The sequence below is a fragment of the Mustela putorius genome, unplaced genomic scaffold, assembly GCF_011764305.1.
Source record: "Mustela putorius furo isolate JIRA1106 unplaced genomic scaffold, ASM1176430v1.1 tig00003987_pilon_pilon_pilon, whole genome shotgun sequence".
NCBI classification, from domain to species: domain Eukaryota; kingdom Metazoa; phylum Chordata; class Mammalia; order Carnivora; family Mustelidae; genus Mustela; species Mustela putorius.
Window position 1 is genome coordinate 14,487,589 of NW_025422126.1, and position 27,429 is coordinate 14,515,017.

General features: G+C 38.6%; 1 protein-coding gene across 7 annotated transcripts in view; it reads right to left on the reverse strand.

The window, feature by feature from the left end:
• The window catches only part of DLG2 (discs large MAGUK scaffold protein 2), a 1,545,411-nt gene that overhangs the window by 943,321 nt on the left and 574,661 nt on the right, over positions 1–27,429 (reverse strand). The gene's annotated exons all lie outside the window — the stretch shown is intronic.

Below are 27,429 nucleotides of genomic sequence, written 5' to 3' on the forward strand. Positions count from 1 at the left end.
TCCCATAATTCTAACTCTCTATGGTGGCTTCCATTACAATCTTGGTTCTGCATATTGTGGAGCTGAGGCTTAAAGAGATCAAAACATCTACTGAAGCGGTCTGAAAGTTACAGATAAAATGATGGTGTGAAGCTAAGTTGGCCTGCTTCAGTCTTTGTAAACAATTAAGGAGTATCTTTTGTGCCCCTGAATCACCTTAGAGATAGAGTTACAGGATTTCTTTCCCACTCCTTTCTCTGCTTTTTGGTCAAGGACATACATACTCAATAAATGAGGAGAAACGTTTTGTCCATCACATATCCCTGCTGTCTTTACGTCAGAAGTTCCTGCTGGGGTAATCCCTGAGTCATACTCAGACCACAGCTTGCTTTCCATTCTAGGTTCTACTCAGCAAATACATACCTGGCAGCTGTGGTTGTCTGCGACTCTAAATTTAAAGGTGGGGTTGGCTAATGATAAACCCTAATAGGATGAGTGATTTAAAACCTTGGAGCCTTCCTTTTCTCATCTGTACGTTAGGGATGCTAGCAATACCTTCCTCATCTCCATTATAAATCTATTTGGCTTCCTTTCTTATTCCTTGGCATACAGACACATTATTTTATGTGATCTATGTCATCACCCCTATTACAGTGCCTGAAATATAAGAGATATTCAGAAATGTTTGCTGACTGATTGGCTAGAGGAATATGTGAAAGAATATTGATCAAAGCACTTTGGACGACACATAAAGGCAATTATTTTCCAATTGCCAAAAGAGTGATCAGAGAGAAAGCAGCAAGACTAAGATGCCAGACCTATTTCTGGATGTGAAACCGAAAGGGTGGGAGAAGATGAAGTATCAGGACACACTGCCAGCATCAGGAGAAATCAGAAGCTAATGGCTTCTTGTTAATACTGACTTCTCATTAATACTAACAAGGTGAAGGCTTCGATCAGGAAGGGAAAGAGAAGGAGAGTAACTGTATCAACACGTCTTTCTTGTTATAATCAAGTCTCTATTACAATTCTAACATAGCTGCCAGAAAGCAGCCATCTTTGAGAAGTTCCCTCTGGACCACCTCTGATGCCAACGCAACTGGCAGTTTGGCTCATGGGCTACAGTATCCACCTTAAAGTTCTAAACATATTTCCAACTCCCACTTGAAGTCAAGTTCCATGGTTCTTAAAAATTGCAGAAATTCTTTTCTTTCTATAATCCTTTCTAAAGCCTTCACACTGCTAGTGTCAAATGGGCGTTTCACCTAATTCACTTTCCCTGGTGCTATGGCCTGACCCTGGACTAAGCTTCTCTTCCAAGATCCACATCCTCACTCAAATTTTGACTTTGTCATCTAGGGCAGGAGAAGTTTGCTACTTTCTTTTTCTATTGTAGAGATGGTTTCTACAGAAAAGCAGCCTGGTGGTGCTCCAGGAGGATTTTCAAAAGACATTTTAAATAAACAAGAGGTAAAAAATTATGACCCCACAGTATTCATAAAATGGGATGTTGATTTAATTTCACACACCAGAAATGCAAACTTAAGACTTTCCAGGATGGAATATATTACATTTCAGAACAGAGGCACCAACTCTGTAACATCAATAAAGGGTTTCCATTTACTATTTTACCTCATAGATTCCTTGGGCTAACTTTCCCTAAATTTCTCTCTTTCTCTCTCTACCCTTCCCCCCTTCTAACTACATTCAAGTATATCTGGAACCATCATGACAAGCTTCTAATCAGGCTGAACAAATCATTTTTAGCAGAGTGGGTGATAGAACTCCAGCCAAAAGTAAAGGAACTTGTTTATTTATAATACAGATTTTTGTAGAGCCAATGTTCTATTGCGTCAGGCCTCCTGAAATATTGAGAGCAGCATGGTAAAGATGGGCTTTGTAGTAGGCAGGTTTGAATTTGAGTACTGGTTACACAATTTAATATCTGTGGGACCCTGTACAAGGTTATTAACCTCTCTAAGGCTCAGTTTCCTCAGCTGTACAATGGGGAAAATAATAGTCCATCAGAACTCACAAGGCTGGGGCGCCTGGGTGGCTCAGTGGGTTAAAGCCTCTGCCTTCGGCTCAGGTCATGATCCCAGGATCCTGGGATCGAGCCCCACATCGGGCTCTCTGCTCATCAGGGAGCCTGCTTCCCTGCTTGCTTGTACTCTATCTCTCTGTCAAATAAATAAATAAAATCTTTAAAAAAAAAAAAAAGAACTCACAAGGCTGTTGTAAGGATTCAAGTAATGAATATAAAATACTTAATGCAATGCCTAGACTATTTAGTAAATATTAGTTGTCGTTTTTGCCATCATTATCCTTCTCATCATAATCATCACTACCACCACTGCCATCATCATCAAGTTATCTTCAACTTTAGTAGATTCAAGAAGTGCAGTGGGCTTGGGAATCTTAGCCTGAGTACTACAGGCTAACATGGAGTGTTCCGTGATTTTTGTTTAGTTCCAATAAATACTTTCAACCATCAACCAAAGGAATATATCTCCAATGGATGCTAACTCAAAGTATGCTCCATCTCCAGGGGACACAAACTTAAAGTATGCTTATAGAATTTTACCATAATTCTAATGGTGGGACCCCTGCAGTTTTGATAAGGTGAACATTTTCCATTATCTTAAAATGAAAAGGGGGAAGAAAGGGCATAGGAGAACAGTGAGTGCCAATATGAGACAAAATGGGATGATAAGTCTTGATTTCTAGTCTCATTTCCTTTCCTATCTGAAATGTCCATCAGTTTGGGAACATGGTGTGATAGTGGATTAATCAAATCAGATCCAAGTATCACCCAGTTGATTACTCCTGACTCATTGGGAATCTCTGCCTTAGGCAGAGGCTCAGACTCATGATGTATTTTACTACCTACATAAAAGTAATCTTCCATTACCAAGCAGTAAAATTAGTTTTGCTAAGCAGAACAAAGGAAATATTTAGTCCCTGCTTTTCTAACTGTAAATGGTGATGGGTTTTGGAATTGTCTGGCAACTTTCCCCCTCCTCACTCATCACCTGCCTATTCCCTCCCCCTCCTCCCCATCCTCTCCAGCCAGCCCCTGTCTGAGTCATAATAACAGCTCCTATTTTGGGTGTGTTTTTGTGTATCACACATTGGCCAGGTCCTTGGATACGATAGTAGGGAGAAAAATGTCCCCCTCTTATGCTGTTTAACTCCAGAAAAACAGTGACTGGGCATTGGAATTAATCAGACTTTGTCCAAATCCCCAAGCTACCATCACATAGGTCAGAGCTAGCCTGAGGAGCAAGATTTCATAGGCCCAGGTAGGACACAGTGGTGCTTTATCACTACATTAGGGCTGGTAATCTCTACTTTGCTAGGTCCCTGATAATATATTTGAACTGTTCAGAACAATGGCTAGCATGATAGACATTCCAAAAAATGGAAGTTTTAAGAAAAGACTAATAATGTTTCATATCTCCTCATTCACTTTAATCAGAAAGGACCATATTTGCTGAGATGAGCGTCTTGGCCTGGAACAGAACTAATGAAGTTTTTAAGAACCTTGTTATAATCTAGGTTAGATTTAGTCGATAAAGGTGAGGCACTTTAAAAGCATAAAAGGGTAGGCAGATTATACCATTGTCATGACCTGTAAAAGGCAGAGAAGACAAATGTGCTCCACTTTATCTACCTCTCACATACCTTAACACCCAACATTGAAGACTGACAACCTGTGCATACTCTGCCTTCAATTTCTTTGCAAGATCCTCTGCAAAAGGCAAATATTTATTGTATGTGATGAGAAAATGGAAGATAACACATGGGGTTTTCTAACTCTTCCAAACTGTGTAGCCCATGCCCTTTGGCTAGGACCATGGTGCACGTGGTGAGTGGGGGAGGGAAGAAAGAAGGTGAAAAGTGATCTAAACGGAGCAGTGATCAGGGTAGAGATGAAGACTATGTCTCTCTCTGACAGACTTTGATTTCACAATAGAATATGAAGTCTAAAAATTCCTTCTTTTTGAGTGGTTGCTGAGAAACAATCCATATCTGGAAAGTCTGGGACTAGACACAGGGCCACTCCAAGAGAGTGGAACATGTACTAAGAAACTGACTGAGGCAGACAGGGAAGAGTTTAGAGTCAGGACTATGCCAGTCTTTGGGATGCGGCCTTAGCATGTGATCTGCAAAGTCCCAGAGGACACAGAGGGTGATGACTGATGAATAAATATGGTTTCAAGGACTAAGGGCAGGTGAAAAGCAGTGATTCCGGCATGGTGCTACCCATAGATATACTGGGCAGTGAATAGCAGAGCCTCAACTATAACCAAAAGAAGCAGGAGCCGTGCAGAATAATGCGAGCTCAGTTCTGATGGGTTTTCCAGGGTTCTTTAGGAATGTCTGGAGGCCAAGCTTGACTTGATGCAACAAGAGGAGTGTACCTACAGCCCATTTCAATCATTACTTGCCCTTTCTCTTTTTAAAACCCTTCAGTGATTTTCCATTGCATCAAGAGTAATTACAAAATTATTCAGCATCCCACATTTTTTCTCATCATTCTTCTTTGTTTCTACCACTATTGAAACACACACACACACACACAGTGCATACTCATACATGCTTATGTCCTCTTTTTTTTTTTTTAAAGATTTTATTTATTATTTACTTGACAGATCAGAAGTAGGCAGAGAGGCAGGCAGAGAGAGAGAGAGAGAGAGAGTGGGGGAAGCAGGCTCCCTGCTGAGCAGAGAGCCCGATACGGGGCTTGATCCCAGGACCCTGGGATCATGACCTGAGCCGAAGGCAGAGGCCTCAACCCACTGAGCCACCCAGGCGCCCCTGCTTACGTCCTCTTAAAAACAACCCAGTTGTGTCACTTCTTTGTCAAAAATCCCCCAATATAAAAAAAAAAAAATCCCCCAATAGTTTTCCCTGTAAAGTTCCATCCTATCCTACGAGGATTTATGTACTCTTCCCTCAGGCCATCTCTGACCTCATTTCCTAGTACTCTCCCCCTCGACCACACTTGCTGTTCCTCTGACACAACGGTTACTGGCTCAAGGTCCTTGTGCTTTTGGTTTCCTGTACCCAAGTATCTTCTTGGCTTGCTTTCTCATCTTCTGTAAGTTTCTACTCAAAATATTGCCTCAGACTTAAGGAAGTCTGATGTGACCACCCTAACATAAAGGCGCCATCCTACTTGGCTCACAGCTTTGAACCAGCATTCCCCTTCCCCTGCTTTATTTTCCTTCACAGCACTCAACTTCAAATTACAGTATTTAGCTTGGTTCCCTTTCATAAGAAAAGGGACTTGACCTTGTTCATTTCATCGTTGTGTCAGTTGCTTAAACAGTGGCTGCCAGACATTCAAAAAATCTTTGTTGTATAAATGAAAGAATGATGCCAGCTTATTGTTTTTAAGAAGACTCCTTGTCTACCCTCAGGTGAGGTGAGGTTCTCCTGTTCTGTACTCCGACAGTACCCTGCGCTTATCTATTAGCACCAACAATACTCACAATGAGCAGAATAGCCTCCTTATTACATGGCCTCCCTACTATTCTCCAAGCTCTGTGAAGTCACATATTTAGCACTGTTCACTCAAGCAGATGTGGTGCATAATAGGTGATCACGTATGTTTGAAGAATGATAAAAGGGTATTGAATAGGCACAATGTTAGAGGAACAAGAATGATTTGATGTTGCTTCTACTGAGCCATAGGGTTCGTGCTTGTCATATTCTCCTCCCCAGTCATGGTGTCTTCCAAGGTCCAGAGCAGGGTTTAATCTACAGATGGGACTCAGGTAAGGATATGGGGCTGGGGACCAAGAAAGTCATTATATCCCCTGCCTTTTCAAGTACTACCAGGCATCTAAGCTCTGCTGAGGCTGACCTGAGCAGCTCTGTATTGGTGGAGAGAATGTTTTGGTTCCTAATAGGAAATGGGTTTACTGAAACTTCTGACCAACTAAATGAGTGTACTGAAATTCAGAATGTACCAACTTCCTGAACCACAAGGTTCATCACTTTTTCATAGTTCCATGTTTCCCTAATTGCCTGGAAAGAAGTCTTTTTGCAAGAGGATCCATAAAGAATGCCTGCTGCATTCTTAAAGATGTGTGTTGTTATACAACTTGGTGTGAGTTATGTATATTTTCAGAGAGACACAACACTTGAGTCAGGGTGGTAAATTCCCAACTATTGTGTGGGTTGCTGCATTTTTTTAAAAGATTTTATTCATTTATTTGACACACACACACACACAGAGAGAGAGAGAGAGAGAGATCACAAGTAGGCAGAGGGGCAGGCAGACAGAAAGGAGGAAGCAGGCTCTCTGCTTGGCAGAGAGCCCGATGTGGGGCTCGATCCCAGGAACCTGAGATCATGACCTGAGCTGAAGGCAGAGTCTTAAACCACTGAGCCACCCAGGCATGCTAAGAGTTGTTGTATTTTGTGTGTGCTAAATAGATGGACTACAGATAAGGGGACTTAACCTTAGTAATCAACTAGTAGAATGATCCTAACTTTAGGGCACATATATGTTATGTCATTAAATCTAGATTCTCTATTACCTTGGTTAATAGAGGTGAAATTCACTGCTCGATTGACTGCTGCTTTTTCCTACATGATTTTTTTTTTTCCAACATGAACTTTTATTCAAACACTGTCTTAACACATATGGGGGAAAGTATAGAGCTTCTTACTGAAAAATACCCCAAGTCAATGCAGGGGAAAACTTATTCTACGTAAAAACAAAAGATTAACCTCCAATGTTTATTTAGTACATTATGCTTTCCAAACCTCTTTCATTTGTGTTATCTTATTTTGTTCTCACACAATTCACAGTCCACTGGAAGAGAAAAGGCAGTCTCATACGAGATGTGACTTGATAATTAGCCTCACATTATATCTCTAATATGCTGACCAGTACCTTGTGTGATACATACTGATAATTTTTGAATAAAGGAATGGTCTACTTACTTATTGGGAAGTATTAGGGGAAATATTACAGACCTGGGAAATTACAGTGAAGGATACAGGTTAAGGGGTAATAGGGGATTTAGGTTTGAATTTTCCCTTTATTATCTGACCTGTTCTCTAGTTTTGAATAAACACTTAAGTCTGATTCGCAGTGGCCTCAGTAGTTAAGCAAATAGATAATGGCATAACTTGGTTATGGAGATTAAAAAACAAACATGAATGTGTTTAGCACAAGGTTTCCATATAGAAGATACTCAGTTAATATCAGTATCCCTTCCTTTCTCTTCCCATAAGGGAGATATAAATAAACTGCTGTGGGATTTTGGAGGAATTAGGGTAGTTATTTTTTTTAAAATGTATGAAACCTGAGAGTCCTAAGACACTGAATGACTTGACTGAAGTCACACAATTAATAAGTAGCAGAGCTGGGAGTGATTCTGAGCTCTCCCAAATCCTAGGTTATTCCTATCACAAGTGTATTCTGTGGCTTCTACACTTCCAGAGTTGGGCCTCTACCCCAAACATCCTAGATCTGGTTACTTATCCCACTATCCAATCAGAAAGCCAACACCTTTTCTAAATCACGTGGGGGTCAAGGAGTTAGAAATTCAGAAGGCTCTAGGGGCGCCTGGGTGGCTCAGTGGATTAAAGCCTCTGCCTTCAGCTCAGGTCATGATCCCAGGGTCCTGGGATCGAGCCCCACATCAGGCTCTCTGCTCAGCGGCGAGCCTGCTTCTCCCCTCTCACTTTGACTGCCTCTCTGCCTACTTGTGATCTCTCTCTGTCAAATAAATAAATAAAATCTTTAAAAAAAAAAAAAGAAAGAAATTCAGAAGGCTGTTAGAATCTCCTGAGAAAACACTGCTATCTCCAAAGGAGACCCCTGAGGAAATCTCTGAAATTTTAATTCAAGCAAAATTATCAGCTCAATTGCCCTCTGTGTGGCTCACATAAAACTAATTAGAATTCTCATCTCATGAATTTGGGAACCTCAGGATTCGTATAAAACAGGTATATTATTTTGCATAATGAAATATGTCAATCTCTATGGAAATTAAAGTAAGTAATCATCTCTTATCCATGACACTCCAATGCCATCATACCTCCACCGAATGTCAGTTCTGTTTAGGTCCATCATGGAGCCACATCACCTTTATCTGACAGCAGGCAGCCACACAGGCTTCAAGGAAGGAGTCAGCAAAAGGGATCCACCGATCGAGCTATGGCTCATAACCAACTGGCAATCTAAATGCACAGCACAGCAGAGGACAGAACCGAGGCACTCATGGTAAAAAAAAGTCAATGGGTACAAGCCACACATGAAAACACAATCATTTTCTCCATGACAGCTTCCCACAGATTGTTTCCAAAGGTAGACTTGCTCAGTGGGGTGGAAACTGGGATACTTATTGCCTACCCATCAGCTTAGTGTAAACTAAGCTAAAAGAGATAACTAGTGTTAGACAACAATAAATACGTTATAAAATGTCTTAACATGAAATTCCGCATCTCCTAGGTTTGGCTTAAATTCTCAGGGATGCTTATTACATTGGGTTTCTTGTTAATCCACAATGATTGAGAAACTGAGATCCAAAGAGGCTATTTCATAGGAATGCATGAATTCAATCAGCCCAATGACACAGAGCTCAATGGGTGTCAGGTACTATGTGTGGGTTCAGGGGAGACAGACGAATAAATCACAGTCTCCACCCTAATAAAACTCCTCTGCTGACTGAGGCATCAAATCTCAACAAAAGAGAACTACAACATTCTAAACTCTGTTAAGGAAACAGTCCCACCATGTCAGTAACAACAGATAATGTAAACAATTTGTTAATGGTACTAGTTAAAAACAAAACTAAACAGATAGGGTATAAATGGAAGTTTTGTCTAAAACACCGAAGCAACATTCTCTTGTGCCAGAAGAAAGCCCTCCTTGTAAAAATCGTATCTGTTAAAGTGCTGAGGCAGCCATTACCTAAAAATCTTACCCCTGGCATTCTTAGAACATTCTAGAGTTTTCAAACATGGATTGTCTTTCTCACTCACCACATGTTTCAGGGATTATTTTTCTTCATCCTACAGTTAGGGAATTGAAGCAGTTAGAAATACAGTGATTTTAGGGGTTTCAAGGTGGTTCCATCAGTTAAGCATCAGACTCTTGATTTCAGCTCAGGTCACAATCTCAAGGTCCTGGGATGAAGCCCAGCATGGGGCTCTGCACTCAGAGGGGAGTCAGCTTGAGGATTCTGTCTCTCTCCCTTTGCCTTTTCCCCATGCTCTCTCTCTTTAAAATAAATAAATAAATCTTGGGTCGGGGGAGTAATTTGTTTGAAGCAAAAGGAAAAAGAAGTGGTGAAGCTGGCGTTGGACACATGTACATGCAGGACAGGTGCAAGCCTTTATTCTGAACACGCCAAAGAATGACTAGCTTCAGGCTGCATAAGTCCACTCTGTCAAACTTATACCTGGGACCTCCGTTTTATAATTATGAGTCCTAGGCTGCTTCATCAAAACACTGATTCTCACTTTTTCTTTAGATTTTAGTAATTTGTTTAAATATAAACTATATTCTTTTCCAAGGGTTTTAATACCCTATTCTCAACAGCTAAATGGCTAAGAATTTGGACTGGTTGCTGACAACCAGGTCACTGACACTACCTAGGTGATTTACTTAAACTCTGAACCTGAGTTGCTTCATCTGTAAAATGGGATGATGATGTCTGCCTCATGGGGCTATTTGTTATAAGGATAAGTGAAATAATGTCCATTAGTGCTGAACATAGTCCCTGATAATGACGGACTTTGGGTTGAATAGCCATTTAATCACTAGTAGGGCTAATCACTAATAGGGCTAATTTAAGCTATGACTAGGTAGCCCAGGGACCATTTTGCTCATGGCAAAAATGCCATACTTTTTATTACCCCATCCACGACCTTTATTCCAAAGAGGTGCTAAAAAACATAAGGCCTGTGTATTACAAGTGGGAGGCTCATGACAACACTATTATTCAAACTGTTATATTAAACTGAACTATTTAGAGATCTTTGATGAAAATGGCTCAAAGTGGCTTAAACATAAAGCAAAGATTAACAGCTTTACTTCTTTAAGAACTTGGGTTGCAAGTGTCCATCACCAGATGAATGGATAAAGAAGATGTGGTATATATATATATGCAATAGAATATTACTCAGCCATTGCAAAGGATGAGATGTTGCTATTTGTCACAACATTGATGGACCTAGAGGTTATTATGCTAAGTGAAGTAAGTCAGACAGAGAAACACAAATATATGTTTGCAATTATATGTGTAATTAAAAAAAACACAACAAAACTAATGTAAAAACAAACAAATGAACAAAAAGCTGAAACAGACCCCAAAATAGAGAGAATAAACTGATGAATGCCAGAGGTTTGGGGCAGGCAAAATAGGTAAAGGGGAGTGGGAGATACAGGCTTCCATTTATTGAGTAAAATAGTCACTGCGATAAAGGATACAGCACAGGGAATATGGTCAATGATACTGTCATTGTGCTGTATGGTGACAGATGGTAGCTATACTTGTGGTGAGTACAACATAGATATGAATTTGTCGGATCACTGCTGTACACATGAAACTAACATAAAATTGAGTATCAACTATAATCAATTAAATTTTTTTAAAAAAAGAGCCTTGGGTTGGCACTAAATAGAAACATTTTCCAGGTTAGCAGATCAAAGTAACCATTTCTGTTTTCTTAATCAGCATTCTTTGTCTCCATTTCTCTCTCTCTCCCTCATGTAGCTACATGTGTGCACATACACATTAACCTACTTGCTTTTAAACTGCCCACAAAGCTGATCATAGACCCTAGGGTCAGGTTACCTCAGTTCAAATCCAATCTCTACCTCTCAGAAGCTGTGTGGTCGTGGGCAAGCTTATTCACTCACTCATTCACCTGTTCTTTCATTTAAAGTAATTACTCGTGATCTACTATGTACCAAGCATTGTCATTATTTCTAGGGACACAGAGATGAATAAGATAGACAAGATCCCTACCCTCAAGGAGATTACATTTGGGAAGGAAAGATACAATATTTGGGCAAAAATAAACAAACAAGACAGCTTGTGATAAAGGAAATAAAATAAACATGGTCATGTGGTTGAGTGCTTTGAAGACGAACCATTAGATAGTATGTTTAAAGAAAATCTTTTTATGGAGGTGATTTATTTTATTTTATTTTATTTTTTAAAGATTTTATTTATTCATTTGACAGAGAGAGATCACAAGTAGGCAGAGAGGCAGGCAGAGAGAGAGAGAGGAGGAAACAGGCTCCCTGCTGAGCAGAGAGCCCGATGCAGGACTCGACCCCAGGACCCTGAGATCATGACCTGAGCTGAAGGCAGTGGCTTAACCCACTGAGCCACCCAGGCGCCCTATGGAGGTGATTTTTGAATGGGAAACTGAAGTATGAGAACATGCCAGTCAAACACAACATTCTGCCTTGAACCTCAGTCCCCTCCTGATTGGGCAGTTGGAAAGGACAACTGACAGGTTTCACCCAGGCATGCAATAGACCCTATTCACACACAGATAATGTCTCAGCCAGGGTTATTTGGTTGCAAGGAGGGGAAAGCAAATAAGCAAATAGGTTTTGCTAAATTAAGGAAAAAAGAAATTAATTGCTAGAAAATTGGATAGATTAAAGAACTGATTGAAACATTAGAAAACTAGATTCATAATGTTCATATGGACATTGGGGAGGGTATGTGCTTTGGTGAGTGCTGTGAAGTGTGTAAACCTGGTGATTCACAGACCTGTACCCCTGGGGATAAAAATATATGTTTATAAAAAATAAAAAATTATTAAAAAAAAAAGAAAACTAGATTCAGACATGGATAAAACAGGATAAAACTCCTTGGAATGTGGAAAGAAGGAACTGCTTAGTGTCTTTCCAGAGCATTTTTCCTATCTTTGGAGTCATTCCAATCTGGTCAGGGAATGTGATCTAGTTGGGGTCACCTAAGCATATTTTGCTTAACACAGGTTAGGATCTGCATTTGCAATCTCCTAGCATCAAGAAAGCACCCCTGTCCACTTGAATTGGGGATAATTAAGCAAAAGCCATGAAATTTAGTAAGATTTAAGGTCCAAGGTGCACTGGGACCAGAAAATCAGGCAAACAATTAGAAAGATCATTAATCCCAACACAACACAGGACAAATATTGAGAAGACTTCTCACTCTAACCAGCTTTCCAGGTAGACAGAAACTTGTTCTAAAGTAGTTAAAAGGTCCTAGTTCCCTGATTCAGAAAGTATTATAAATAGCAATTCACAAATGTATTTGCCAAGATCCTACAATAATCCCCATATAATTGTCTATGATATTGATTATCTGATGAATTCAGTACCTCAAACTTCAGAAAGCATGATTTTTGGCAAGTGTACCCACCCCAGCTCCCCAAACCTAGTTTCCTTATTGTTTGCTCCATAGCAAATTCTCAAACAGAATTGGTTATACCGAGATACGGACAAAAGGTTTCCAACTCTTCCTTCCACCTAACTACTCCAATATGGGAAATATAAATCCCCAAGTGCAAAATTTATGTTTTAAGCTTTTAATCATGAAACAGTCAATATATATACAAAATGCTCATTTATTAGAAATATTCTGAAATGTTTCTAGAAAAAATGGTAAGATATCTAAGACTAAGGAGCAAATAGGAGAAATCAGAGACATAAAGTAATAGAGAAAAAGAAGTTTTAAAAAAAAGGTTCATTATATGAGTTTTATCTTTCCTTTTTGTTTTTATGGAGGACGTACTTTTTGCTTTTAATATCCCGTCTATGTGTTTGGGAGAAAAATAACATATCATGCAGATGTTGTGAGAAATGGTCATGTATATTTAGGTTCTTACAAACTTCCAGTGCAATGTAAATCTAAAGGATTTTATTATTTGTGATGATAAAAATTGAACTAATGTCCTCTAAATTACATTTTAATTCCTAGATTTTCCTCAGTGATATAATTACCTGGTCAAGCTATTATGGAAGTAATTTGTTAAGAGGAAGTAAATGATACAGTGGAAAGACCATTGGAATAAAGATGGACTACTTCTTTCCAATCTTTAAATACACTGATACCCAGGAGACTTTGCATATCAGATCCTACTCTGACCCCAGTGCTATCAACTTAGGTGTTCTGCCTCACTTTCTGGTTCCCTTATCTGTAAAATTCAATGTAAACTGAATTACTCCATTTTAGATGATTTTCTTAAAATTCTCTGAACATTTTCCAGAGGTGTTTACTTGCTTATTACAGAGGGCTTCAAGACATCTACCCCTCTAAGGATCCTATTCGTAGAAATGGAAGACACAGATGTAGGTGAATATTTAAAGGGATGAGAAGGAGAACAGAAACTGTAACTCACAGTAAAAGAAAAGTAAGAAGGAAAAATAAGTTCGTCATCATTCACAGCTCAGGAGGAATCCCTGCGGGAGGAAGGTCGAGAATACATGCTTGATTGGAATGGTTGGGAAAGAAAAAGCAGGAACCTGAGAAGAACTCACCTATACCAAGTGAAATGGAAGAGATCCCCCTACAATACATTCTAAAATTCTTCCTCGTCGTGGTTCTGATAACAACTTGAAGACTAGGATACAGAGTAGAGAGGTAGCGGGTTGGAAAAGTGAGGCCTCATGCAGCACCATTTCCTAGGAAGGGGCCTTTTGCAAGGATCTCCTTGGGCAGTCAGAGAACTAACTAAACAAAGACAAGGCCACCGCTTTATCCATCTCTGAATACCCAGTAATATTTTAAGGGTTTGCCTCAATATTAAGTGAGTTAATACGTGCAAAGGATCTAATAGTGGATATGGCAGAGTAGACACATAATAAACGTCCCTGAATTACATTTTGGGGAAAGGTTGGTGAGTAAAGAGTGTAACAACCAGGTGAAGATCCTGTGAAGCAGATGGATTTAATGTCAAAGTCAAAGTTTCTCTAATACAGCCTGCTAAATGGGATACTTAGACCCTTCCCTAGAAAGGCAGTCTGCCTTGTGTGTGCTCTTTTAGGACCAAGTCTCTTGGCTTTTCTCAGAGAGTGTCACAGATACTTTCATGAGAACAGATGAGATGAGAGACCTCTGTGGCCAAGTCATCCTCATCTCCACCAAGCAATCTGTCTCTGCCACGTGTTCCAGCCCCAGAGCTAGACTGCCTGGTAACTTAAAGTGATAGATGGTCCTTAGGAAAAGTCTGACTCAGCGGGTTCAACAGGGTACACATTTATTGTAGAACTTTAATAAAAACTCAGAAACACTCGGGAAATGGACGTCAGTGAGGAAATTGAAATATTGAAATAAACATAACTGTGCCATTCTTATCATCAAAACTTGGGTGCCTTTACATTCTGGGACTCCTCAACATTTATTTTTTCTTGGCATCACAAACTCTTTAAGATCACTATGTACTTTTCCCCTACCATACCCTCTGATGAATATGAGTGTGACTTTGAAAATGTATTCATAACTGCAATACAGATGCATGTATTCCCCCAAATGTGGCATTGATACGATTGTTGAATAACAATGAAAAGAGCTACCATTATTTCATGAGCACTTATTACATACTAGACCCTATTTTAGGCCCTATTCTTGTGTTTTCTCAGTTAGTAATTCTATAAAGTAGAAGCATTACACCAACTTTACAGATAAGAAACCTGAAGTTCAGAGATATACAGTCAAGCCCAAGTTTCAAACTCATATTCATTTAACAGGGAAGTCCCTGGGGCATCTGCCTTTAGCTCAGGTCATGATCCTAGGGTCCTGGGATCGAGCCCCAACTTGGGCTCCCAGCTCATCAAGGAGCCTGCTTCTCCCACTCCTCTCCACTCATGCTCTTTCTCTTGCTATCTCTGTCTCTCTCAAATAAATAAATAAAATCTTAAAAAAAAAAAAAGGGTACCCCCTGGTGTTTCCACTGTTTCCCTCCTTGCAGAAGGCCAAAAAGTTTCAACTATTTAGATACCAACTTCCAGCAGGGAAATCCCTGGCAGGAGTATTTGAACTCACAATGCCAAATCCTACCAAACTACTAAATGTTTGGCTTATCAGAAACCATTCTGGGTATTATTGATTCTCAATTATTAATGATATCTCTTTTATTATCAAACACTGTTATGACTAGATAATTTAGACCAGTGTGTGAAACCTCATTACTTATTTATCAAAGATACAACTTAAGCTTGACTTCAAAGACAAAAACTAAGATTGTGCTGACCTAATTGCCACAACAACTCTTTTTCATCTTCAGGGTTTTTGTTTTTTGTTTTTCTGAACTCCAAAGTTGATTAAAAGGTAAAGTGAGGAATTATGTAGTTTTTTTTTTTTTCAGCCACTAAACCAACCAAAAAGATCTTTAAAAAAAAAATAAATAAATAAAGTTTTTAACCCTGAAATCTTCATGGAGCACTAGTTCTTGTTAGAAATATAAGTGATGACCCAAAGGATCACGTATCAATAACAACAGTTTGAGGAACTTTACCTTTAAAAGAAGAAAAGAGAAGAAAAGAAAAGTAAAGTAAAAAGCAACAGTGAGAGCCAAACAAACAAATGAAAACCCTCAGTGTATTGACTCCTGTGATCTAGCAGCAACATCTCTGGGTTGATTCTAAAATGTGATCTCAGACTGGCTAAATCATCCATGTACACACAAGTCCAAATATAATCCCCAACACACACACACATACAAACACAGATAACAAAATATTGTTCTCATTGCTGTGTGGTATTATATGAACAGTGTGTTTACCATTCAGTTACGTATTTTTTTTTATGTCACACTAGTCGAAATTGCCAATAGTTGGAGCACCGTCTTTCTGTGCCTCAATTTTGACTGTGGCGAATGGGTTGTATTAAAACATAACCTATTTATTTCATATAATGAGTATTATAAAGCAATGAAACAATGATAAATGACCACCAAATGTTGGTACAATATATCACGAGGTAGGAAATAAGATTTCAATTTTATTTTTTATTTGTTAAAGATTTTATTTATTTATTTAACAGAGAGAGACCCAGCGAGAGAGGGGACACAGCAGGGGGAGTGAGAGAGGGAGAAGCAGGCTTCCCACTAAGCAGGAGCAGGGAGCCGGATGTTGGGCTCTATCCCATTACCCGGATATCGGGACCTGAACCAAAGGCAGACCCTTAAGGACTGAGCTACCCAGGTGCTCCTAAATTTTAGTTTTTAAATAAAAAGTATCATTTAGTGAGCTCATAGTGTATAACAGCCATTGTGTCAAGTATTCACATACACTACACATAACATTGTAATTGTTTTCACAAAATTCTTGTGAGACAGATACTATTTCCATTTTATAGGTAGGCAATCTGGCACTTCGCAAGGTTAAGTAATGTATCTAAGTCCCCCGACCTAGTAAAAATCATGGCTGGTTTTGAAAGAGACAGTTTTGAATTTCAGCTCCATTTTTTATTGGTTAAGTGGCTCTGAGCATGTGTTTACATTTTTCTCAATTCCCGATTCCTTATTTGCAAAATAAAGAAACTAACTTCTGTTTTATTATAGGTACTAACTGAGATAAAATGTCCCTAGGCTAGTGTCTCATTTGTTCAGTGACAAATATAGTAGTTTATTATCATTATTATTACTACCATTATTATAACCATTATTAAATAACAATAATTTTTAAAAATTGAGTTTTCTTTAGACATCTTAGAAAAGAGTTTGTAAATGTTACAACCATAGCCTAAAGCTATCAGTACTGAAGGTCACTGTACCTCCCTTGCTCTAATTCTTTGTTCATTTGGGGGAACAAAACAATGTCCTAGGCATATTTGCAGGATCAAATATCAATAGAGAACAATACACTTTATAGTTCAATCCCTTACATCTTGGGCTGAACTTTCTAAAAAAAAAACTCTTAAGGGTCATGGGAGACAGAATAATGTTCTTTCAAAGGTGTCCATGTTTTAATCCCTGCAATTTGTGAATATGGTGCATGGCAAAATGAACTTTGCAGAAATTATTAATTAAGAATCTTGATATGGAGAGATTATCTTGAATTATCCACATGGGTCCAGGGTAATCAGAAAGTCCTTTAAAAAGTCAGAAAAATAGGGGCACCTGGGTGGCACGATTGGTTAAGCATCTGACTCTTGGATTTAGCTCAGGTCATGAGCTCAGGGTGGTGAGAACAAGTCTTGAGTTGGCCTCTGTGCTCAGCGCAGTCTGCTTGAGATTCTCTCTCCTTCTCCCTCTGCCCCTCCTCTTCTGCTGAAATAAATAAATCTTTAGAACACACAAAAATAAAAAGTAAGAAAGATATGTTTGGGCAAAAGCAGAGTCAAAGAGAAATTTAAGAATGCTACGGTTCTGGCCTTAAAGATGAAGAAAGGGGCCATAAGTAAAGAATTGAAGATGCCCTCTAGAAGCAGGAAAAGGCAAGGAAATGGAGTCTCCCTTAGAGTCTTCAGAAGGAACAGAGCCCTGCAGATACCCTGATTTTAGTCCAATGAGTCCAATTTTGGACTCCTGGTACCCAGAACTATAAAATAATAAATTTGTGTTGGTTTAAGCCATGCAGTTTGTGATAACTCGTTACAGAAGTTATGCTGGTGTAAGGTATAATGTTGGTATATCTGAAATCTAAGAAAAAAAGAGAGAAAAAAAATTTACTGCAAACTCAAAAATTGTCCAGAGAAAAATTGAGAATATCAAGAATTATTCTACTCTCACAGGCAGTCTATCCTTAGTGGAGATGGCTACAGCGGTGGCAACTGTGGCTTAATGTTACAAGTGGTTAAGGTCATTGTACTTCTTCACTCCAAGTCTCCATTCATTCCATAATCTTTTTAGGAGATTTTAGGAGAAGTCTTTCAGTTGGCCTCCCAAGTAGACATTTCTACTGGACAGCCTGGTTGAATTGCCAGTGAGGTTTTCTGCCCACATGGTAGACTTATCCATCATAGCAGATTAATTAGTTGGCATCAGATTTTTATTCATTCATTCACTCATGTTCAACAAATATTCACTGAGTCTCCTTATGTGTCAGATACTATTATTACAGAAATAAATCAAATATAGTGCCTACCCTCAAAAAGCTAATAGTTATAGGGAAAGAGCCTGAAGATCTATAAATTAACAATTACAATGGAGAATGGTAAATGCTGAGACAGGAATAAATAACAGGCTGCTAGGGAAGCACCAGGAGGGTAGCTAATTCAGATTCATGGAGTTAAGGAAGGGCTCTGGAAAAAAGTGATAAGTATGTTGAGACTAAAAATTTCATTAATTTAGTTAATATGAGTCAATACTTTAAATCTGATCACTTCTGGATATACTGACAAGACTAAGTTCCTGTTTTTGCAAAGTTGAAGTACTAGTTGCTGACAAATAATAACGCCAAATATAGAATGCCACTAGAAAATACATCCTCTCTGATATTTTTTGACATATATTTATATATAGCATTTGATATATGTGCATATATATAAATAGCAAGCACTATAAAATACAAGATATCCTTAGGGACAATTAAATCTTGACTTCCCTGTAGGTCTTTTAACTCAAGGCAAAGAGAATCTTAAACCAGCAACTCTAGGAGTAATATTAATTTTCTATCAAGAAAAGAAGACTTCAAAAGAAGTCATTTGACCTTAAAATATATCCTAAGAAATGGAATGAATTAATTTAGAGGAATGACTGTATTTGGATTTGCACTAATCCTATTCTCAAATTCAAACTTGATTTAAGTTTTATTTGAAGCAGCTATATCTCTATGTATCTCAAATAAAAACCATGAGATGTAGGAGAAGGTAAAGTTGTTAATACTTGGCTAGAAATTCCAGTTTGATTTTAAAATCATCTCAGATCTATAAAGGTGAAACTTTATTAGGTAATTCTTTTTCTACCCTAATTCACACTTGGCAAACAAGGTGACAATATTTGATTTATGTGACACAGACATAGTCTATTCTCTATAGAGAAAGATATATTTCAAAACATAAATCACATTCTTTTACTCTTCTCAAACCCTCCACTGGCTTCTCAAAACCCTTGCACTGATTTCTTATCCGATTCTAAACAAACCCACAAGTCCTCATTTTGGTTTATAAGACACAAATGAGCTGCCTGCCACGTCCATTTACTTCCACAAAACCTTTCTGACCCCACTTGCTACAACAGTTCTTCTGGTTTATTGTGCCTTACTGGCCTTTTTGCTGATCCTTGAACACAGTAAACATCTTCTAACCTCAGGGCCTTTGCACTAGCTGTTGTCTTTCATTGGGACACTCTCATTATTTGCATACCTAGCCTTCTTATTTTTCAGGCCTTTGCTCATAGGTCACTGTGATAGAAATTTTTTCCCTTATCATTCTATCTAAAATAGTGTCATTGTCATCCTTCCCAATATTACTTCCCCACACTACTGTTTTTTGTTTTGTTTTGTTTTGTTTTTTAGTTCTGTTTTTCTCACAGCATTTATCACCATCTGGCATTAAATGTTTATTTGTTTATGGTCTGTATACTTCCACTATAATTAAACTTTGTGAAAACAGGAACTTCTGTTTCATTCACCACTGTTGTCTCTAGTGCTTTCACGGGTGTCTGATAAAAAGTAAATACTCAATAAATGTTTATTTTTGACTGAATGTAGGTGTATAGAGTATATGGGCTTCTACAACATGGCTAACCTCCTAATACCAACATATAGAAATTCTGAGTAAAATGTAAAAATAAGTATTTTAAAATAGACAGCTGAGCTCAAACACAAGAATTGGAAATCCCATGATGTCACAAATGCAGGAGGTTGAAACCAGAACAATCAGCTTATAAACCAATAATATCCCATATATTGACTATAAAAATCATAACGGCTTGAAACTGGAGTTGTAATACCCACTTCGGAGATGTGGCATAGATTTGAAATGGCGACCCTTACATAAAGTGTGAATTCTGTCAAAGTTGCCCCTTAAAGGGAATTTAAAAACAAACAAACAAACAAACAAATGAACAAAACTCTGACCTTGTTTGTCTTGAGGAAGCAACAAGGGATAGGTCTCTGCTTTAAATAACAAATCTTTTAAGGAAATTTGAATTCACAAGCCAGAGCCTCATGTGGGTATGCATTCCACATTCCTATGTGGTGTGAGACCCTTTTAAATTGATAAATTAATATAAAACACTGTGGTTTGTAGTGTTCTGCAGAAGTAATCACAAAACCTTTCTCTGGTGATATTTCCCCATCTCATGGCAAGCATAATTAGCACTCACAAAATTATTTTTATCAAAGTTGAGCTCACAATAATAAATTACAAACTACAGGAGAAAACGCTCCACCAGGAGGGAGAGGCAGCACACACAGTAAATGGAAGGATTTGCATATAAAGAATTGGGAAAAAATGAATAATCTGGGAGGAAGTATAAAATAAATCTGTTTAAAATGAAAAATAGTAGGCAAATTTTTCATAGGTAAAAAGGGAATTGGAGAATTGAAAATTATGCGGGATACAAGCTAGTAAGAAAATGTGATGGAATAAATGAAGAAGACTATGATATGGAGGCTGGAATGAGAAGTCCAACTTCTATCTACTCTGAAGGAGACAATGGAAAAAATGGGGAAGACGCAATATTGGAAGATCCATTGCTTAGAAATTTTCAGAATTAAAAAAAGACATGAATCCTCATATTTGAAGAAGCATACCAAATTCTAAACAACATAAAGAAAAATAAATTCACCCCTAGTACCTTTTAGTAAAACTTCAGACTACCAAAGATAAAAAAAGAAAACCTTAAAAATAGTCAGAACTTAATCAGAGCTTACTTATTCTTATTGTGTTTTTCACACAATAATTAGAAACAGTAAGTTAGAATTCGGGGACGCTTCCATTCTGGAAGTCCATAGAAGTGTTAGCTGTCGTTAGTCTGACAAAACTGAAAAGGAAGGGCTAACATTTAGGGAGTAACAACTAGGTGCCAGGTACTATGTTTTGTTTTGTTTTTTAATGTTTTAAAATTTTTTATTAATATCCATCTTAATTATTTCTTAATATCCATTCTCATAAACACAGTTTATAAAAATGAAAAAGTGAGTTCAGAGATATGTTGCTCAGTCACGCTATTGAGAAGTGAAAGAGACAGAATTCCTGAATAAGATATCAAAACAAAACAGAACAAAACCACAAAGTGTGTTACTAACCTGGTTGTGGGATTTTTAAAAAAGTTACATAGCCTGAGATGGTTTCCTTATCTGTAAAATGGGAGTAAAAATAGTACTAACATCATAGAACTGCTGTGAGGAAGAGTTTTGTGAAATGTGAGTGAACACAACTTGGCACGTATCTAGTACTTTTCAAAATGCTGGTATTTGTGTTATTACCAGTTGATTGTGGCATTTGGCAGGCAACGATTCATTGTAGGAAGATACCTCGTTTTATTTATCTTTGTTCTCTATAGTCCTACATAATAGGAATTTTACTAACACAAGTGAATTATTATTAAAGTATAATAATTTACATTGTTAATATTGATCATAGAACAGAAAGAAGTTAGCCTTTGGTATTCTCTAGCACTGGAGAAGCCAAGTAATCCATTTACAAAGCCTTCCATAAAAGAGGGTAAGTAATTTGATTCACTTTAAAGAATAAACTTGAGTTAGAACCTTCTTATGGGGAGCCTCTCCTTCCTTGATGTTTAAGATTTAGTGGCTAAGTAAGTACTAACTGTACTCCAGAAGGAAAAAAAAAATATTTCTCAGAAGTTATTTTCTGGATAAAAAAAAATAGACAATAATCTATAAAATGGGCTTGGTGGGTGTGCCAGGAAATGATATTGTGCTGAGAAAAGATGACAAACCCCCAATTTACAGCTTCTTGATGTCAAGTGCAGAAACACTTTTTTTTTCCTTCTAAATTTATCTTTGTAAATTTATTTTTAAGGTAGAAGGTCCTTCTCCTTTCAAGGTAGGGTAGGAATAATCAAATGAAATGTAAGAATGTATGAATAATAAAAATGGACACTCTCCTTGGCAAGTTTGTTTATCCTAAAGTCCAAACAGTACCTTTGCTTTAGACTCTAGGTTGAATGAATCCCTCCTTCAGGAACTATTGAAAATTAATGATGGCATTCACACTTCAGAATTATATCAGAGTTTATATACATTTTGTCTCTCCTATGGTATCTGCAATAATGCCAGTACTTAGAAGTTTCCAAATAAATCTTCATTAAGTGATTTGATTTAAAAATTTATTTTGACAACCACTGAAGTACCAAGTAGTCTGCTAATCACAAACAATGTAGGAACCTCAATAGCCCAATGCTTATATGAATGCTACATAACAATCTTCAACAAAAAGGTAGCCACTGGGGGGTGCTCATGGTCCTCCAGAGTGCTAGAAAATTATGCTGGTTTTTTATACACTCTTCCTCAGCATTTTTTAAACTCCCCTCATAATTAAAATCATCTGAGATGTATATTAAAAATGCAAGTTCTCAGGGCCCTGTCTAGAGATCCTGATTCGATTGGTTTCAATGGACCCATGTATGCAGATTTTTTATAAAAAAGGGGGTTCCACATGGTTCTTGTGGTGAAGTAAAATTTGGGAAAAAACGAATTCTCACAGTAACCCTTTCAACTAAGTAAGATGAATATATGGAGACTCAGAATGTTCTGTGACATGCTCAAGGTCACACACATAGCAGACGACAGAGCTGCAGTTCAAAATTAGTTCTGCATGCTCCAAAGCCTATATAAGTCTACCCACTCAACTTTTTCAGCCAAGGCAAATAAAAGGCTTTAGGATTACTGCTGTTCCTCGGACTTGAGAAAGCTATGTATGCCCTTGAACTAAGCTCTGGGATGAACTGAAGCCAGGTTCCAACCAAATCAACTGGGACCAGAATGTGGACAGTAGGCTGTGACCAGAGCTGGAGTGAATCTAACCTAGTTTAAACTCCGCTTCAGCCTGACAAAGAAAAAAATGACTGTGGTGGGGTGTGTGTGTGTGTGTGTGTGTGTCTGTCTTTGCCTTTGAATCTAAAGGCAAGCTCTTTTCTCAGTCAAGGCAAGCAAAGGGCTTTAGGATTATTGCCTTTCATTCTTAGGCATGGGCCAGAGGCCAGGTGGCATTTCCAAAGGCCATAGGCATTTCTTAGTAAAAACATAAAGACAGCTCTGCCTGTGCCCTCCCAGTAGGAGAACCATTATAACTTTTGGGTTGTGTTAATCTTTCTTCAGTTTTTCTGCAGGGGAAAGTCTGTCTGTCCTCAGATTTCTTAGTAAACAATATCAGTACTTACCAAGAACTTCTGGGAGTATAGAGAACATTGAATGTTAATGGGGATCCAACTATCGGAATGCAGAGTGCCTTAAAAACATCAGGTTTGAGACATATGAGGAGGTTGCTACTAGTAATTCTATCCTGAGTGCTTCCACTTTATTTACCTTATTGGTTTGTTTTTCTTCTGCATTTGACTTTGAACTTTAGAACAGGAACTGTTTCTCATTTATCTTTAGATTTATAGTGGTTTGCACAGAACAGAACATGATAACTACATATGTTTGTAGTAGGAATTTGCAAAATAACTTAACTATGTGATCTTAAGCAAATAGCTTAATCTCATTTGGTCTTTTTCTTTCTCTGAAAAGTGTAAGTAGTAATAATTGGCCACCTATTTCACAGGGCCATTGGGCTAATGGAAAGGGACATCAGAGAGCACCTTGTAAATCGTAAGACATCCAATGTCTTGTATTATGTGAATATAAAGTGGGCGGATTATGTCCCATTCATCATTCTACTTTGAGGTACCTGTCACAGTGCCTACCCCAAAACATTGTTAAACAATGTTTGACAACGAACCTAAGCCTCAGTTTACCATTGAGGACAGCAGCACAGTGCTCAAGCTCACCAGATTTTCATTTCAATCCCATCTAGTACTCATAGTATCATGTTTTAGAGGAAAAAACAATACAAAGCTTAAAGAGGCCAATGACTTGCCCAAGGTCACAAACACTGAATTGGGAGGATCTTGGACTAAACCATCTGGGTATCATTTCAGGGTCCTCATCCTTCACAGTTTATGAGCAAGGATGAAACTGAGATTGATAGAGGGACTAAAAGAGAAGAGCGGGGGAGAAGAAAATACAGGATAATGATTCAACCAATGAATGCCAACAGAGGCAATTTAGAGAAGATGTCTAATAATGTCCTGAGGCAAAAAAATGTATTTAAATCTAAGATATTTTTTTTAAATAGACATTATTCACAGCCTCAGTAGATTCTCCTTAAGAAAACAAAAAACAAACTCCGTAATCAGTTCCTCCAACAAATTTCACTACCAAAGTATGATGAGTGTGTTGAAAGCTCTTGAAACGTCAGCATCTGCTTTACTGGGACTCATCTCATCTGATCATTTATTTGACAGAGGAATAGCTTCAACTTCTGCAGTTTTCCTTAAATTGCTCAGATATTTTTCCCCCCAATTAAATCACCCAGTGACAGCAGCAGTTCTATTAGGCTACTTTCTTAACTCGGTCAGGAGGCAGAAAGATAACAAGAAAAGGCTTGCAACAATATAAATCATAGTAAGAACCATCGCTCAGCAGCTTCGGATCCAAATCAAAGCTGTGAAGTACAGGATGACATTAGATGTTGAAATGAAAAATACCAACCATGTTTCTCTGAGGCTCCGGCGTTAATACACAGCCACATTTTATGTAACCGTCTGCTCAGAGGATTAGTAAAACAGAGGCTGCAAAACCTGGAAATCCTCCTACCCACATTAAGCTAATTGAGTCGGAGACATTCAATTCATCACATTTGCAGCCTGATTTATACGCAGCTCACCCTGCCCTAGAGCGGAAAGTGAAATGTTATGAGCTAGTTATTCTTAAAATTTCAAACCCAGCCACTCCGAACCTGTCAATATCTTAATGGTACAGAGAAAAGAGGAAGCATCCAATTCAAGTGCACTTCTGTGACCCAGAGGAAAAAATAAATATCCACCGTGCATTTTGATGACTGACATTTCCACGAACAATCTAGCCACATATCGGAAACCCTCTGTGCCTGAATACTATGGCAAATGTATCATCGTTTTAGCAAGTTGATGGGGTAATTTGAAATCAGTTCTTTGCTAGACTACAACTTCCATTCAGCATAAAGAAAACAATCTTTTGACAGTTAAAACCCCAAATTCAAAGAGGAAGGATATTATAGCTCTAGGGCTTGCATAGCTGGTAAAAGCATATGATACTAACCAATAAACACAGAAAATTGCCTTGGGAGTGCACATCAAAAGTAGCGAGAGGGTGGGATCAGGGCAGAAGTTCTGCACGTACAATTGCACCCTCAGCCCTCTGCGTCAGTAAACCTGTTGGTCCCCGCTGCTGAGGACTGCCATGGGAGCCTGGTCCTCACTGACACTGGTTTGGGAGCTCTCCTGGGTTTTTTGTTTTGTTTTGTTTTTCTGATACTTACAAAAGATTTTTTTCTTGAGAAGGACAAGTGTGCCTATTCAGACAAAAACTGGGAGCAGAGAAATAACAATCACAGATTCTCAGAGATGGAAGGGGGCTTAAAACTTGTTCCATCCCCAAAGTCTTAACTATAGGCCTGTGGTCCTAACGGAGTCCATAGATGGGCTTTGTGTGAGCCATATGTTCCCTGAAAATTTATGTGCCATTTTAGTGGGTATGCATTGCTGTGTTTTCTGTTTTTTAAGATTTTATTTATTTGTCAGAGAGAGAGAGAGAGAGAGCACGAGAGAGAGAGCACACAAGCAGGAGAGTGGCAGGCAGAGGGAGAAGCAGGCTTCCTGCTGAACAAGGAGACCATGCAGGACTGGATCCTAGAACCCTGTTTTGTTTTTGTTTTTGTTTATGTTTTTTTCTAAGATTTTATTTATTTGACAGATAGAGATCACAAGTAGGCAGAGGGGCAGGCAGATAGAAAGTGGGAAGCAGGTTCCCTGATGAGCAGAGAGCCTGATGTGGGGCTCGATTCCAGGATCCTGAGATCATGACCTGAACCGAAAGCAGAGTCTTAGCCCACTGAGCCTCCGGGCGCCCCAGAACCCTGGGTTCTCAACCTGAGCTGAAGGCAGACACTTAACTGACTGAGGCACCCAGTCACTCGGGCTTTGTTTTGTTTTGTTTTTAAGTGGGAAAAGCGCTCATAATTTTAAACAATTTGTCAAAGTTCATGACCTTAAAAAAAAGGTAAATATATTCTTGTCCAATATCCTATCTCATTCCTGACTTAACTGTACAATATTGTATTTGAAGATTTTCTGACCTCTGTTTACACAAGTTCAGTTACAGGAAGCTCACTCCCTTAGGAGGAAGCCCATCCTATCTTTGGGCAGCTCTATATTTAAAGTAAAAAATGAACAATAACAACAAAAACTTGCATGGCTTCTGTCTCCCTGTTGCCTACTTGAGAGATCATGGTATCTATAGAAATTGTACAGAGTAGTTGCTCTTTATAAACTGTCTGACGCCGGGGACTACCATGTCCCTCGAGCTGAAACCATTCTCCAAGGACAACATCACGCATGACTTTGATTTTTACATCTGATGAGATTTTTAATCTTCTCACCAGCATATTTGCCCCTCTCCGGAAGCACTCTGATTTGCTACCATTCTCCTTCTTGGATCTTAAAGCCACACTTTGGCCAGGACAGAATTATCAACTCCTCGGTCTTGGTATGACCATTCCATTAGCGTAGCCAAAAACTCTATTGACTTTTGTGGGATCCCCACATACTGGCAACTCTGTGAACTGACTGTATGCTGAACCGCTCGAGCCCCTTTTTCCTTATCAGGTGTCGCTTTCCTTACCTATTAACTATCCCAGAAAGTGGGAGTGAGGAGAGGAGAATGAAAGGGGAAAATGGAGACTATAGAAATCAGAAGGGAAGGTGGAGGTTGCCAGAGGAATCTGGTGGGGGTGGAGGTATTTTAAGCGCAGGTAGTAAAATGCAAGCTGACAAACAACAACCTTTTTAGTCTTAAAAACTTCCCTAAATGTGTTTATTATTGTCTTCAGTATACAAAGGTGGAAATTAGAGCTCAGAGAGGTTCCATGATTTCCCAAATGGCATCCTTCCCACACCCAGCTCATGCTGCCCTGCAGCTCTGGTAGAGCACTGTGTAGATCTGTTTTTTATTTTTATTTTATTTTATTTTTTTAAGATTTTATTTATTTATTTGACAGAGATCACAAGTAGGCAGAGAGGCAGGCAGAGAGAGAGAGAGAGAGAGAGAGAGGAGGAAGCAGGCTCCCTGCTGAGCAGAGAGCCCAATGTGGGGCTCAATCCCAGGACCCTGAGACCATGATCTGAGCCAAAGGCAGAGACTTTAACCCACTGAGTCACCCAGGTGCCCCTAGATCTGTCTTTTAGATACGAATCCTTTAAATCTGGGTGTTTTTTATGTAACTATCTCATCAATGTTTATGCAAATATGCAACATGATATCAC